Source organism: Monodelphis domestica, chromosome 2 (assembly GCF_027887165.1).
Source record: "Monodelphis domestica isolate mMonDom1 chromosome 2, mMonDom1.pri, whole genome shotgun sequence".
NCBI lineage: Eukaryota > Metazoa > Chordata > Mammalia > Didelphimorphia > Didelphidae > Monodelphis > Monodelphis domestica.
In genome coordinates, this window is record NC_077228.1 from 8,090,283 (window position 1) to 8,108,238 (window position 17,956).

The following is a 17,956-nucleotide window of genomic DNA, read 5'->3' on the forward strand; positions in this document are numbered from 1 at the left end:
GCTCACATTTACCTTTCCTTGCTCTGTATTCTTTGAGCTCGTATCTCCCTTTTGAACACAGCTACAAGAGTCCTCATCTGGTCCAATCTCTCACTTTACAGACAGGTAAACTGAAACCTAGAGAGGCTAAGGTGCTTAGCCAAGATTCAGTCAAGTGGAATCCACTTCCATTTCCACTAGGCTAAGTTCAACAAGCACATTGTGGCTACCTTCTTTTCAGGTAGTTCAACACTAGCATTGACTGTAATGTGCACTGACGGCCCTATTGCTCCGCTCATCATCTTTATGAAGGGCCTAAGCACCTTCCCTGGGCATGCTTCTCTCTAGGTTTGGGCTCCCCTTTTTGAATGTCAGTGCCACAATGGCAGCAAATGTCTCTCATTTGCTCTTGGTCTAGTGCTTGGTGCGTAGGCATCACATATTACATGTTTTCACTCATTTGAGGGCTTAAAGTAAAATCGAGTCTTTGAGGTCACTTAGAAGCCATCAAGGACACTGATAAATAGAAAAGCATCTAGTCTACAATGTGAAGACCAGGATCGCTTTAAAGATGTAGAGATGTCTACAATGGATTACTAAACTGATTTATTGTAAGCAACTACTGCATTGGTGGAGAAAGTAGTAGAAGGCAATCAAGGTCAAGGGATGCTAAACTGGCTAACTGAAAGCTAGAGTGCTCAGGGAAGAATGGACCAGCCAATCATTCCCACAGAGGAAGCAGTGCAAAAGGAAAGAAGAATCTAAAATGATAGCTTGTAAAATCTGTAGTCCATATGGGCATTGTGTTACATGAGGGCCAAGAGAAGGAACTGAGAATTTTTGCCCAAGAGAAGCCTGGAAAGGGCCAAAGAATTACAACTGTCCTCAAGTGACTGAAGACGTAGTCCATAGAAGACAGGCTCCATGTATTGGGCTTGGTTCCAGAGGGCAGAATTTGACAAGTGGAAGTCGCAGTTCTTAACCATTAGGATTATTCCAAAATGCAGAATGTTGCCTCTACAAGAAGGGAGTTCCCTCTCACAGAAAGCCTTCCAGTTTGAGCATAATGACCTCCTTTCAGATACATTATAGAGGAAATCTGTGCTCAGGTAGGGGGTGGACATTTCCCAGCTCTTAATTCCATGATTTAGCTGACTCTTCATTCCCAGGGCCAGTTTAGAATGTGATTACTAGACTCCATTTTATCTGGTACAGCATGCCAAAAAGAATGCTGGCCTAAGAATCAGGAATATGGTGATTTTACCTCTAATTCCTAGCCCTGCACCCCCAGACAAGAAACTAAGCTTCTCTTTGATTCAGTTTGGTCATCCATAAAATGGGAATGACAGTACTTCTAGGATCCATCACAGAAGGCGTTAAAGACGAATGGATTTTGTAAACTTCAAACACCTTAGAATTGTGTGCTCTTATCCTAGCTCTAAAATCCAATGATTCAAAGATAATGTGAAGTAATATGGAAACAAATGTTTAGCCTATGGCTATTTAGGAGGGAGTCAATAAAAATTCTCCCATCTTATCTCACAACAAATGTTCCTACTAAGCTGTAAATGCATCTGGTCCCAACACAAACACTCCCAGGACAGGGATGTCTATGCTTGCTTTTTTTTAACTAGTTGAAGGTAAAAACAGGGTGCTGTAGACAATAGGGGAAGTGGTGGTCTGACTGAAGCTCCTCACTCTGTTCTTCTTTGCTATCCCTCTCCACTCTCACACCCAAGAGCACTCATTCCTTCTGGGTCTCAAGGGAAGCTGCAAATGCAAATGATGTGGCCAATTTCATTAAACCATTAAGAGGCACTCTGATGGGAAAAGTGAGCAACTGAGTGCTGGAAAAATTGGAGCACTCTAAGGGAAATGGGTCAGGAAAAGATGGAGTTACCGTATTTTCTCAGATAATTCTTGACATGTGAACTTGGATCATTCTTTTAGTACCTTGGTCCCAGCTATTTCTAGAATCCCATCAAGCTTTGCATTCATGGTTTCTTTGTTGGTCCTAGCATGAGAAACTCTAGCTCTAGACTCCAGATATTTGCACTGACTGTTGTCCATGTTCCGAATATCATGCCTCTTCAGCTCTACATTTGGACTTCCTTGGCTTCCTTTGGGCCCAAATGAAATCCGTAAATGCTATTAGCTTCCCTCTACTGATAATTTTCAACCAGTCCTATATGTACCCTTTATGTACAAAGTTTTTACATGCTGTTTCTCCCATTAGACTGTGAGCTCTTGAGAGCAAGGACCATCCTTTGTTTTTCTTTGTATTCCAAATGCTAAATTCAGGAATTCTACTGCTGAGAACAAAGCTCGGGCCAAAGAAGAGAGGTAAAATCACTCTGATAGGATGCAGTGAAGTCCAAACAATTCTCAGAGCAAATGGAAACAGTGGATTTCACAGGAAAAGACTGCTAAACACTAAGGAGGAAAAGTTGGTGGAAGGAGGTAGTTTCCATGGTCCAGGACAGTTGAATGGAACATAAAAGAGGGAGAGGATGATGGCAGGCTTGCCCAGAGAAGTCTAGAAGAAATAGGATTCCAAGAGTGGGGGTCTGGGGGAGATGTTCCTGATAGCTCAAGGTTCACAGTCCATGGAAATCCAGGAAGTTGACAATCTGGAACAAATCCCCACCAACCCCACCCTAATTTCACCTCTGCAGAAAGGGATAATGATGAGAATCTAATAGCTAGAGTTTGGGTAGCATTTTAAGATTTACAGTGACTTACATATGTTATCTCATTGAACTATTCACAATCCTGTGCAGTAGGAACTATTGTCATTTCCATTTTACAGATGAGGGAGCTAAGACTTGTTCAGGATCAAAGAGCTCACAGGTATTTTATACTATTCAGGATTCTGTCCACTGAGTCAAGCAGCCATCTCCCAAAGGTGGAAAGATGGAAATCCTGAACAGAATAATGATAACAGAGACCTGTGTTTGGGTATCCACAGAGAGAAGAGAGAGAAAGACATGATTTTCTTTTCTTAGCTATGGCTCATTCAGAGCATGTCCTCCTGGTAACCAGGGAGGTACAATGATTTCTGGGATGCAATAACTTGGGTCCAGTGGGTTGCGGAGTCACCAGCTTCTCCAAGTTAGCAGCCCATTCCTGGAGCCCATCTGAGTGAGCACAGTCTAATTAGTGTATGGTGGCTTGGTGGCTTACTTATTTCCCTTCCTTCTCAACTCATCCCTATTTTCTCTTTCTTCCCCCAAGAATCTTCTATGCCAGGGATCTAGTTTGTCCTTCACACATTTTTTTTCATTCATCACTGGGGTCTGGCCCTCCGCTCCAATCTCTACCATCCTTTAACCATGGAAGTATAGGGATCCTCTTATCCCCTGAGCTCACGATGGGCTCTGACATCCTCATGCCTCAGAGTTTCTGCCTTTATTTTGTTTATTGACTATTTATGTATTATTTATCCTGGAATTTCAGGGATGAGAGGAGGGAGAAGTTAGAAAGAGTTATGGAAAGCTCCTTGGGTCCTGGTGGCCCATGAACAATCCAGGGACTTTCAGTTGTGGGCCATGGGAAGGCCAAAGAAGGATGCCACCCTCATTTACCCACCTCTCAGCCAGGGAACCTGGCTGAGGGAAAGTATGGACCAAGACCTTTGACTAGAATGATGTTCATCACCATATATTTGGTCCTGGAAAAAAATGAGAGTATCAACATTGATTAAAAAAATCTCAGAATCCCCAAATCTCAAACTAGCTTGTATATAATGATTTTCCTTTTTGTGTTTAATTAATATGTGCATAAATGTGTACTATATGTAATATGTACATGTCTGAATATATATTCATACATTTTAAAATATATATGTATTTTTGTATGTATATGTGTATGTGTATTTCTTCTTTATTAGAATGAGTTCCTTAAGCATAGAAATTATTTGCTTCTTGGTATTTTCATCTATACATTTAGTGCAGTGTCTGGAATATAGTAGGTACTTCATAAAGTCTTGTTGATTGAATAACTAATTGCCCTCAGAAGCCCTCTAGTCCCATCCAGATGTCCTTTCTGTGCCACATGTTGATGAATAGGCATGTGGTCTTTGATTGAATATTTGGGTGGAAATGGAACCCATTTGCTACCATTGGTGGCAATGTGTTCAGCAGGCAACATAGAAAGTCCTTAAGGACAAAAGCTTTTTGGTTTTTGTCTTCCTCTCACCCAGGTCTAGCACCCTGCTGGAGGAGGAGGTGTTTTAATAAATTCTTGTTGAAGGAAACAGAAGTTTCTGAGAGCATCAATCCTTAGGAAGTTTTTCTTCCTCACAACTCATCTAAAGTCCTTTCCTAATAGGCACTCAATGAAAGAAAAACCAGAAAATCTTGATGGGTTACAGAAAAGATAACAACTGCTCCATATGCAAAGCTACTTACCAGAAAATGCAGCAGCAGCCTTTGATCCTTGATGTCTCTTCATTTAGTAATTATAGTGCATAGGAATAATTATCATGTGGATCATTTATAACACCATGGACATTTTTAAGATGGGCAATCTCTTAAAATTAGTGTCATTGAGCACAGCTAGGTAGCTCAGTTGAGTGCAAGCCAGGCTTAGAAGCAGGAAGTCCTGAATTCAAATCTGGCCTCAGACACTTCTTAGCTGAGTGATGCCAGAAAGTCACTTAACCCCCATTGCCTAACCCTTACCACTCTTCTGTCTTGGAACCAATACACAGTATGGATTCTAAGATGGAAGGTGAATGTTTCATAAAGAAAAAGAAAATTAAAAAAAAATTAGTGTCACATCTGAAAATGCTGGGGAGCATGCCAGACCTATGATTTCATTGTATAGGGAATTTCTATTGCCCAAAGTCCCTTTATTAATTTATATAACAACAGCCTCAATAGCTAGTATTTCTATAGGGCACACAGCTTCTGGCAGAAATTGGACTTGAACACAAAATCTTCCTCACTCCAAGGCCACCCTCTATACATGAGAGAACACTGGTTCTTCTGATCCAATTTTTCCTAAATAATATGAAAATTTTCTGCTTTGAATAATATGGTGATTTCTGACTCCTTGAACTCCTTAGGGCCACTGTCATCCAAAATGAGGTGAAGAGATAGTTTAGTAAGTGACTATCACATGACAGGAAGTTATCTAAAAATTGTCCATTGAGCAATGATTGAGGGAATTCAATGTTGATCAAAAGACATTAATCAAATCTATCAGCAGATACTGTACGAGAAACAGTCTTCCTTCAGTGCCTCATGGCAGCTCTCTTGTCGCAGGAGATTCTTTTATTTTTAATTTTGAAATTTTAATTAAATAGTAAAACATGGATAATATTTTATGTGCTTTTATTTTTTTTTCCAGGAGACTCTTCTTGACTAGCCACGTCTTCAAGCTCACATATCTGTTTAATGTTGTCAAGAGCCAGTTAACATTTGAAAGAAGACAACTGCTCTTATTTCAAAATGGATAGTTTTAAATTTTCTTGAAGTTATCAATGAAATTAAAAGAGGCTATTGCTTTGTTGATGGGCACTTAAAGAGGCACGCTAGGAAGTGCTGAGGAAATCTCATTTCTCCATGAGAATTTTTCAAAGTATGGAGGGAAAACTTCAATATGAAGGCCAAAGACAATACAGCTACTCTGCCTTCCCCTGGTTGAGAGAGAGACACAGAGAGAGAGAGAGAGAGAAGAAGGGAGAGGGAGAGAGAGAGTCTGGTTTCAGATCTTTCTTACTTTGGTGAAAGCTATATACTATATCACAATGTCTCACATATGTATATATGCACACATAGTATATGTTTGTGAGTGTGTATATACACATATACATGCAACTATATATGATTTAATTAATACAGTTAAATCCCAATGAGGAAGTTCCCACTAATTCAAGGTCTGAATCTGCCACTTACAGGCTTGGAGGGGTGTATGAGTCAGTAAGAGGTGAAGAGACTTACCAAGGGTCATGTAAATGATATGGGCCAGAGTCAGAACTCGAACCCAGGCCTCTGACACCAGATCTCTGTCTACTTTGCCCCTCTGACATTTTGCTTCTGGAAACAGATAGATAGACAAGGATAGATACATACATACATACATACATACATACATACATATATACATACATAGAGAGATAGAGAGATAGTAGACTGATAGAAAATAGATAATAAACAACAAGAGATCAATAGATAAATGGGTAGGTGGATAGATGATATAAAAGGAAGGATAATTAGATAGATAGATAGATAGATAGATAGATAGATAGATAGATAGATAGATAGATAGATAGATAATAGATAAGACAGAGAAGGAAAGCTCTAAGTATAGATATTGATGTATATTATTCAAATAGAGGCACAGATGATATAAACATGAAATAAATAGGGATATGGGTTTATATACCCTTATATATGCATGTAAAATAAACCCATCACCCAGCCAAAGATAGACCTAAGATATATGAATATTGGAGGGGTGCTATTTTTCCCACGAAGTATCAATTAGCTTATTTATGGTTACCTTCAAAATATGACTTCAAGGGCCAATTAAAGAATGAAAAAAGGTCAGAATGAGGACATATACTTTCTTTTAAGACAACCAATCATTTCATAGCTGCAAGCAAAAAATACCCCAATCCAAATTCAACTGTCTTAGATGTAATGAGATGGTATTATAAGAGTCCTTCTTGTGGGACTGCAGCTGCTGTCCCTCTCCTAGCTCCATGGTGGCTTTGTTCTATATGTTGTAGAAAACAGGCTGCAAAAAGCCTGGTATAAATCAGGAACATTGATGTTCTGCAAGGACCAAAATGTGACATTTTATTGTTTGTGAAATTGGTTTTTCAAATAAGAATCCTCACATTCCAGAGATGAGATCCACCCAGCTGGTAGCTGCACAGGGCCCTCTTATTAGGACTGAATGGACAGTACTTGGATGGAATCCCTACATAGGTCAAAATGGTCACATTGTCTCAAATGAAGAGCTCGCCTGCTAGGGCTCCCTTGGTGCCCACAGACAAGGAGTGACAGATTTTTAATGGACAGTTCCTCTGGTGCTGAAGGACAGAAGAGTACACACACTCAGGAAGGTCAGGTAGGGTATTTGCAGGGATGAATCCACAACCATACACTTTCATCCAAAAAAAGAAGGTTGCTTTTTTTTCCCCCATGCTTCCAAGATGACAAAAAAAAATGAGGGAAACAAGAGAATGAACTGAAAAGTAACACAGAACTAGTTTCACAGGGGACAGGAAAAGCAGAAAAGATGAATGTTTCTAAGACAGCAATTTCCAGACCCAAATTAAAGACAGTCGAAGGCTCATTTAGGAAGTTGCTTTTGTGAATATTGGCATGATTATGCTTGCATTTAAATCAATTTAGTTAATTTATGCAATTAGAGAATCCCTAAGAGTAGGGATAGAATATCTTTTTAGAATTGGAAGGGACAGTGGAAAACATTTAACCCTCAGTTTTCATTTTCTAGCTGAGGAGATTAAGGTCAATAGAATTATAGCAACTTGCTCAAGGTCACACATATAGCTAGCAAGACAATCGACACTGAAATGCATGCCCAACTGTTCTGACCTCCCTGCCATACTGAGTAAGGCTAAGATTTTATTTTTTTTATTTAGAATATTTTTCCATGGTTACATGATTCATGATTTTCCCCCTTTGCCCCTCTCCCAATCTTTCCTCCTTCATCCTGAATCCAACAAGCAGTTCCACTGGGTTATACATGTATCACTGTTCAAAATCTATTTTGTTGTCATTCATATCTGCAGTAGGACAATCCTTTAATCTCAAAACCCCAATCATGTCCCTATCATATTACATGATCGATCACATATTTTTTCTAATGCATTTCTGTTTCCACAGTTCTTTCTCTGGATGTGGATAGTGTTCTTTCTCAAAGGTCCCTTAAAAATGTCTTGGATCATTTCAATGCGAAGTCCATTACAGTCGATTATACCACAGTGTATTAGTCTCTATATACAATGTTCTCCTGGTTCTGCTCCTCTCACTCTGCATCACTTCCTGGAGGTCGTTCCAGTCTCCATGGAACTCCTCCACTTTATTATTCCTTTTAGCACAATAATATTCCATCACCAACATATACCACAATGTGTTTAACCATTTCCCAATCGAAGGGCATCCCCTCATTTTCCAATTTTTTGACACCACAAAGAGCGCAGCTATGAATATTCTTGTACAAGTCTTTTTCCTTATGATCTCTTTGGGGCATAAACCCAGCAGTGCTATGGCTGGATCAAAGGGCAGACAATCTTTTAAAGCTCTTTGGGCATAGTTCCAAATTGCCCTCCAGAATGGCTGGATCAATTCACAACTCCATCAACTCCAGCAGCAATGCATTAAAATCCCAACTTTGCCACATCCCCTCCAACATTCATTACTTTCCTCTGCTGCCATATTGGCCAGTCTGCTAGGTGTAAGGTGGTACCTCAGAGTTGTTTTAATTTGCATTTCTCTCATCAGGAGGGATTTAGAATCCCTTTTCATGTGATTATTGATAATTGTGTTTTCATTGTGTGAAAACTGCCTATTCATATCCTTTGATCATTTGTCAATTGGGGAGTGGTTTGACTTTTATTGATTTAGTTCCTTATATATTTGTGAAATTCAACCTTTGACAGAGAGTTTTGTTATAAAAACTTTCGCCCAGTCTGTTGCTTTCCTTCTAATTTTGGTTGCTTTGGTTTTGTTTGTAAAAAACCTTTTTAATTTGATATAATCAAAGTAATTCATTTTACATTTACAATATTCTCTATCTTTTGCTTGGTCTTAAAAGATTTTGAAACATACAGGGTGTAAAAAGAGGCAGCTAGGTGACTCAGTGGATAGAATATTGGGCCTGGAGTCAAGAAGATCTGTATTCAAATCTGAATTCAGACACTTACCAACTGTGTGATATTGGGCAAGTCACTCAACCTGTTTCCTTAATCTATTGGGGAAAGAAATGGCAAACCACTTCAGTATCTTTGCCAAGAAAACCCCATGGACAGTATTGGCCTGCCATGGTCTATAAACTCACTAAGAGTCAGAAATGCCTGAATAACTGAACAACAAAGAATGTAAGAAACCACTAGTTATTACTAACAACCCCGATGAAGGCACCAGTTTCATTTCCCTTCTTTGGCATCCTAGAAAAAGCTAAATTAGCCCTCAATTGGGTACTAGTGTTTATAAACTGATCCTTAAAATTATATCTGTGTTATTAGAAAGGAGAAAAGTTTCTGTTTGTTTCACATTAGACTTCTGGGGGATATGGTTTCCTGGGTAGCCTTCCCCATATGTTTGTGCTCACTGCATGTTCACTGTATTGAGAAACCCCAGGGGAGGCTCTGGTGCAATAGAATCTACTACTAGAGGTCTTGGTGAAGAGATTTGATTTTGTAAGTACCTAGTGTAGCGAGGGAATTGTGCAAGGCTGACTGATATCCTTCAAACCAAGATTCCACAGAGTTGCCTGGGGCATCATTCTAAGGTTGTTGGGAAACTGGCAACAGACTCAATCTGGGATGCAGACAGAGACACTTTGTGGAAGCGTCTCCAGGAAAGAAACCAACTTTGGATCTGCCAGAGGCTTGGATCATCTTTAAGGAGAGGTTGAGTGAGTGTTCCTTTTCACACGGGTGGACAGTGTGAACACTTGTGGATCTCCTCCCTTCCTGAACCTTGTGAGGACTCATCTTGATACTGAAGTTTGACCCAACTAAGGACTCTGGAGTTGTGAGAATCTGGGCCCTGTGGACTTTACTAACCCCTTTATCTTTTATTACCCCTGTTATTTAGTTAGGGTAAGGTTATGTAGAAAGGCTAAGATTTTAATATCTGGGTGGGTTAGAAATAAGTCACTCCCTGATTCCCCTTCCAAATCCCCTGTCCTTTTAGCTAATAAATCTATTTTTATATATTTCGTTAGTGATCCCTTCTGTTTAACCTTCCTTACACACTCCCTATTACACTACACAACACCTCAGTGTGGAAATGGAATCTACTAATTCACATTTCCATATCCAATGGCCTTTTCTTAGTCAACTGGATATAGTCCATTACCCTCTTCCCTTGATATTCTTTTTCTAGGTTTACAAGACAGTATTCTCTCCTGCTTCTTCTCCAACACCTCTAACCATTTCTTTTCAGTGTCTTTTTCTGGATCTTCATCAATGTCACACTCACTAACCATTTTGATTTCCTTATCTGAAAATCGCCTCTTCATGCCCACAGGGATCAGTCTTCCACTTCACTCTTTCCATGAATTCTGTAATCCATGACTGGTCACTTTGCTAGAGAGCAGACATGACACTTCAGCTTCCAAGTCTGTACGTTTTAACTGGCTTTTCCTCATTCCTGGAATCCTCTGCTTTCTCATCTCTAATTCCTGGCTCTCCCGGCTTCCTTCAATCTCCACTAAAATACCACCTTCTTCAAGGACCCTTTTTTGAGTCTCTGTTAATGTTAATTCCTTCTGGTTGACATTATCTCCAATATATCTTCTTTGTGTTTGGTTTGCCTGTGTTTTCCCCATTCAATTGTGGGCTCTGTTGATCACAGGCAGTGATTCCTTGTTTTTTCTTTGTTTTTGTTATGGTTTTTGCTTTTCCACAGATCCCTAGAGAACAGCACAAAGCCTGCCTGGCACATAGTGAGTGCTTGTCGACGTCTGGAGTGTTCTTCGGGGACACGTAGAGATTAAAGTGCTTGCCCATGATCATACCAAGAACATGTGACAAAGGCATAACTTGAACCCAGGGGTTCCTGCTTTTCAGGCAGTCCTCTGTGCACATTGTCTGGCATATAGCAGTTGCTTAAGAAGCATCGATTGGCTGACTGCCTCTAGCTGTTCAAGTGTAGTGAATTCTTGAGGCCCAACAAACAACAAAATGCTCGGGGAGTGATAATGCTGCATCACAAGGTCGGCCGCCACTGAAGCCTTGACAGTGGCTTCTGAGTTCTTCCCTATTCTCTTGGGTGTGATGATATCGGAGGTCCCTGAACCTCTGCAGTCAGAGATCACTCACGGGACCCAGGCAGTCCCTGAAATCTGTGTTTGAGTCTGTGGCAAGCTTGAAGTCAGAGGGCAACATTCTAGAATGCGGGTTGGGTTGGCATCGCTCTCTCTGAGTTCCTGACCTGGCTTTCCTAACCCTTGATTTTGTCTGGGTGCTCTGTTCTCCTCCCAGACCCCATTTCTGGTTGCCTCCTCCTGTGTATTCAACTGGTCCAAACTTTCTGACTTCTTCGGTTTCTGTCTCTGTTGCCATAGTGACTGTTTCTCTCTGATTCTCTGGCTTGAACCTTACCCCCGCCCTTTACCCACTCTTTTACTTATCTATGCTACTGCTCTGACATTCTGCTCCCCTCCCCAAGCAACACAAAACTGTTGCCATGGCTGGCAATTTTTGTTAACCCTTACCTGACCACCATCAGTTGCAATCTTATAATTCTGTCTACTAGATGTTATGATTCAGCAAAAACCAACCAAACAAAAACCACATTTCTTTGAATCCAATCCATAAGTCATTCTGTCCACCTAGGATACTGCTTTTGGGTATAGCCAACATTATGATTGATTAGAACTCACTACTGGGACAGATTCAGTGTCGTAAAATAAAAACAGGAATAAAAATCTTAGAAGCTAATTAGAAAATCATTAGCACATAAAAGATACCAAATCATTATAAACTCATAGAATCCATGATTTAGAAGGGGCCTTAGGGGATGACTTATATAGTCCAATTAATCAGTTCCTTCAATCTTATTCTTTTTAAAAATTTTCCCAGATTACAGGTTGATACAATTTAAAAACTTACTTTCTGACATTTTGCAATCCATGTTCTCCCCCTCTTGCCCATTCTCTCTCCCCAAGAAGATAAGAAAAATGATATGGGTTGCACATATGTTATCATACAATTTATATTTCCATGTTCATCCCAATGTGAAGCAAGATACATGAAGCTTATTATGCTAGAGAAAAGCTCATGGGGGAAATAAAAGTGAAGAATGGCAGGTTCCAATCTGCATTTGGACTCTGTCCCTTCCTTCTATGGAGATAGACACCCTTTTTCTCCATGAGTCCCTCAGAGCTGACCTGGATCCTTGCCTTGTTGCTAATTGTTAAGTCACTGGCAGTTGATCATCATACATTAATGTTGTTACTGTGTACAATGTTCTTTCTCTTGTTTCTACTCACTGCACTTTGCATCATCTCATACAAGTCTTTCTAGTTAGTGTGTGTGTGTGTGTGTGTGTGTGTGATCAACTTGCTTGTCATTTCTTATGGTGCCATAGTATTCCACTAAAAAACCATGCCACAATTGGTCAGTCATTCCCCAATTGATGGACATCCCTTCCACTTTGCCACCACAAAAATAGAGGGCTAGAAGTATTTTTATACAAGGAGGTCCTTTTCCCTTATCATTAATCTCTTTAGGATCCAGGTCCCATGAATGGCATTCTGGGAGCCAGCTTGTCTATGTTCATATGGGATGGTAAAAAGAGGGCTAGATTTGGAATCAGAACAACTGGGTTCAAATTCTGACTCTGTTAGTTACTAGCTGTGAGATACACAACTTCATCCCTCTTGTCCCCAGTTTCCTCCTCTTTAGAATGAGAAGATAAGATGGTCTTTGAGATCCCTTCTATACTGAATGTGATCAGCCTTTAAGAACAAAAGTTAGCCTGTATCTTGGAATAAGTTGTGAAAGATTACAAGAGAATTTATGGAACTTGCAAGAAATTACATTTGAAACTTCAAAATGTAAAATGTGGGGGCTGGGATGGAATCATAGATTCATAGCTAAAAAGGATCTCAGATATCATTTCACCCACACTCTTCATTTTACAGATGAGGAAACAGAGACCCAGGAAAATGAAGGGACTTGCCCAAGTCCACAAAGTAAACAGAAGAGGTAGTATTTGAACCCATGCCCTGTGTTCTTCTTTGTTCCATAGTTCCCTATATCTTGCTATTCTGCCTTGGAAGACCTCTGAGGTCCTTCCAACTTTAAACCTCCAATAATTTGATGACTCTACTATAGGGGGTTCAGTGGATAGAATGCTGGTCTTGGTTGGAATTAGGAGGATTCATTTTCATGAGTTCTAATCTGTCCTCAAACACTTACTCATTATGTTACCCTGGACAAGTCACTTAACCCTGTTTGCCTCAGTCTCCTCAACTATAAAATGAACTGGAAAAGGAAATGGAAAATCCCACCAATGTCTTTGCCAATAAAACCCCAGATGTGATCATGAAGAGCCAGACACAACTAGGAACACCTAAATTTGGAATTGGCAGTGCAAACGTCCCTTATCTACTGCCTAGAAGACATTGTGGTTAAGGTGGGGACAGCCAGGGAACTCAGTGTTATAGCAAAGTTAATCAGCCATCCAGTTAGAAGCATAATCAATTTAGAAAATAGGCTGGAGTCCATTCCTGACTAAGCGAGTGCCTCTCTGACAACCTATTTGGATTCCTCTCTCCAGTGCTAATTGCGTCCCCTTCATAGCTTTCTCGTCCTGCACAATTCTTTCTTGGGTTTTTCTCTCAGTCTTCCAGAGATGCTCTGACCAATTCCCATGTGTCAGAGGGGCATGTCTCTAGCAGAAAGGGGCTTCCGCCATCATCTAGTCCAACTACTTTATTTCAAAATGAGGAAATGACCGAGAAAAGTTCAGTGACTCGCCCAAGATCACACAATGACCAGAGAAGACTCCACTGAGCTACACTGCATCTTCTGGGGTCTTTCCACATCTCTGAGTTACATGCATTCAATATGTTTCTGTCATTCTCATGACATGGTTATGTAGCCATGATAAGAGCCTCTCTTTCACTTCTTCCATACAAGTCCCAGGCTGAACACATTGTTGACTACTTAGCCCCTTGGGTGCCTTCCTTTGGCCCTTTGGCGACTTGTAATTTGGACTCTTGGGTCCTGGTAACACTGATTCACACCTGTGTGACACATATACTGCTCTTCATTAGAAAGATGGCTTGTGGCAGCAGTGAATGGATGCCAGGAGGCCATTAAGGAACGACTGCTGTGAATGCCGGCTGATTCTTCATCCATTACTCAGCTCGGGGCACATGAAACGAACGTGACATCTCCAATACTGAAACTTACTTAAAGAGTGACCGGGTTTGAAGCTGGTAGGTGGGGTGATGGAGAAGGACCCTGATCTGCAGCAGAGAAGATCTCAATGTCGTCTTCCTCAGACAACATACTACCAAGATGCCTCAGAACACTCCATCTCTCTCAGACTCAGTTTCTTCATCTGGAAAATGGGTATGATAATAGCATAATTGCTGGCATTAGGTATTAATAGCAATTTAGTTGTTGTTCAGTCATGTCTGACTCTTCATGATTCCATTGGGGGTTTTCTTGGAAAAGATCCTGGAGCGGTTGGCCATTTCCTTCTCCAGCTCATTCATTTTACAGAGAAGCAAACTGTGGCAAACAAGTTTAAGTGACTTGACCAGGATCACACAGCTTCTAAGTATCCAAGGCCAGATTAGAATTCCAGAAGATGAATCTTACTAACCCCAGCCCTGGCTTTCTATCCACTGCATCACCTAGCTGCCATAAATGTCAAGAGTAACATCTACTTCAGTATCCAGGGTTTTGCAAACTGTAAATCATTAAACAAAAAATGTATTATTTTAGGAGACTAAGTAATGCCAAAGTGTCAGGAAGACTCATTTTCCTGATTCCAAGTTCAGTCTTAGAAATTTCCTCACTGTTTGATGCTAGACAAGTCACTTAACCTTGTTTGCCTCAGTTTCCTCACCAGCAAAATGAGCTGGAGAAGGAAATTAAAAACCACTCCAGGATCTTTGACCAGAAAATCCTACATGGGGTCACAAAGAGTCAGACATGACTGAATAATAACAACAGCTATTAATATTAAGGGCAAGCATTGTAAATATAGGAAACACACTAATTGTATTCAAAATGTAGGAAAAATCCAAAGCAGATCAAAATTAATCAAAGGAAATTGCAGGCATATAAAACCTTGTATGTCTATATTGGTTTAAGGTATGCAAAGTCCTTTCCATTGGACTCTCAGGAAAACCCAGTAAAATGCTTTTATTCTCCTCATGTAACAGGTAGAGAAACTGAGCCTAAGAGAAGATATGTTTTACCCAGAATCTCACAGAAAGTTAGTATCTGAGGCAGGAGCTGAATTCAGGTCTTCCTGATCCTAGATCTAACCGTCTAGACACAACACTATCTTTGTTGTGATGAATTGGATAATGCTAAAAAGACTAGAGGAAAGAGAAAATCAGAGGAGTTCCAAAGGCAGGTGAGAGGTGCTTCAAGGGAAGGGACATAGATTATCTTCCAACCTGCTTTGAGTTCCAGGGAGTGTTAGGGGAGAGAGGGAGAACTCTCCTGTTCCCTGTGGTGAGCTTCTTAGAGGGCCAGCCCTAAGTAGTTGGGGATTTCTGAGACAGAATATTTATTTTTCCTGTGAATTCACAAAAACTACAGGAGAGCCTCTGACTTCCTATAAGTTCTACCAAGAATGTCAGATATTCCAGTAATAAGAGTTAAATGTCAGTGTCAATTCACATTACTGACTCAGTAGTCAAACCTAGGAGATGACTGAGGTCACCAGTTGGGAAAATCATTTATTCAGTATTCAAAAGTCACAAATGAAGGTCTAAATAACTAGGCCTTTTGTTCCACGTATTTCTTGTAGAAAAAGACTCTTAGCAAGAGATGACTAAGGAAAGAAGTAGGAGGCTGCTTAATCTCACATTTGTCTTTAATATATAGAACATTTTCAAGAATAATACCACTTCCCCCAAAGCTTTTGTACTTAATGAAGTATTCTTTTTTCAGTCTATTATAAAAAACAATAATAATGTAGATAAGAAAGAACACAAGAATAGAGGCAAAGAAGGGAGAGAGGGAGGAAGGAAGGAAGGAAGGAAGGAAGGAAGGAAGGAAGGAAGGAAGGAAGGAAGGAAGGAAGGAAGGAAGGAAGGAAGGAAGGAAGGAAGGAAGGAAGGAAGGAAGGAAGGAAGGAAGGAAGGAAGGAGGATTGAGCCAGAGCACACACATCACAGATAAATTGGGACCAGATTGTGAAGGACTTTCAAAGCTATAAAGTGGAGGATATACCTGATTCTGGAGGAAATATGAAGCTGCTGGAGTTGGTGGAAAAGGATAGTCACATGGTGAGATGGGCATTTAAGGGGAAAAACAACTAGCAGCAGAATGTAGGATGGACTGGGTTGGGGAGATTCTTGAAGTAGGAAGACCTGTGAGAAGATATTGCAGGGATTTGGGCCCCAGATGATGAGAGCCTGAACCCAGATGACAGCCGTGAGGGTGGAAACAAAGAAGAGGATTGTAGATCATACCCTGCTGTCCAGCTTTATTCAATTCAGCAAAAGTTGAAATGCAAGACTGCATGCACAGCATGGCACTAGACCCTGGGAAGGCAACAACACAAACCCAATGAGCCAGTCTTGGTTACTGGTACAGGTATCTATTGTATCTCGCTGGTGGCTTATTGACCTTGCTATCAACAGAGTGAGAGTATGAAGAGCCTTCTGCAACCTTCCCAACAGGTGATCATCCAACCTTCCCCAAAAGAGCCCTAGGAGTGGGGGCTCACCATTCCTCTTGTAATTCAGGCGTTTCTGTGATGTCTGATGATTCATGACCCCACTTGGAGTTTTCTTGGCAAAGATGCCAAAGAGTTTATCATTTCTTTCTCCAAATCATTGAGGAAACAGAGGTAAAGAGGGTTAAGTGACTTGCCTATGGTCATAAAGCTTGTGAGAGGAACCTTCCTGACTCCAGGCCTATCACTATTCATTGCCCCTCGTGGCTGTCCCTGTAGACACTCTTCCTCCACACAACCCATTACACTTTGCAACATGTATAACATTTTTTGTTTTGTTTCCTGCCATCAAGGCTAAATTTGACTCCCACCCTTCTCTCACTGGTCCTTGGAATAACAAATGGTAGGGGAAAATCTGTTCCCTTATTTGTGTCCCAACCCTTCCCATTCTTGAAGATAAGTATCATTTTCCATTTGAGTCTTCTTTGCTTCCACTAAACATCACCAGTTTCTTCAGGCTCTTCTCACATATCACGTTCTCCAGACCCTTTACCATTCTGGCTCATCTCCTCTGGGCATCCTCCAATGTCCTTTATTAATAACCTTCCTAGAATGCGGCAAGCACAAATGAACACTCTAGGGAGAGTCTGACCAGGGTAGAGAGCTGTGGATTGATCCCTCCTTTGTCCTGCTCACTACGCTCTTGTTAATACAGTCATAGATTCTTTTGGTCAGCACATGACACTCTGGAGTTAATGTGAACTTGTGATCCACCAAAACCGTCAGACCATTTTCAGAAAATTTGCTATGTATCCACACTATCTCCTGCCCCCAGTGCTCTACACACACAGTGCTGTCTAATTGCCTTGATTAGCAATATTCCAGACTTATTAAACTCTCAGAGGCTTAAGAAATTATCCTGGAGAACATGTCTTGATCAAATTCTGAGCCTGGATCCATTAGGATATGACGTCACAGTCTCCGTCCTGCTTTGCCCCTGCTGTTTGACAATAGTTCGCTTTCCTCAAGGAAAAGGATAATTATGTAAGCTTGTGCCTGGGCCGTCTAAACGTTGATTTTCTGCTCTGTGTCCCCTTTAGGAATGACAAAGCCCACATGGCTTCATGCGGTTAATATTGTGCAGTCCTACCTACCTGCAGCTTTCCCACGTTTGTCAAAGTCACAGGCAGACTGGCCTCATTTCAAAAGTCTCTATTCGTCTGCCGAAGATTGAGTGCTAAATTTTAAAACCTGGCATGGATTCTTGCAGGAGTCCTTTTTTAATTAAATTATCAGCAATCCAATTCTTCCCCATTACCTGTCACTCATTGTCTTTCTAAAAATAATTGGCTTCATAAATAATTCAGTTTCGCCTATTATTTTTCATGAATGAATAC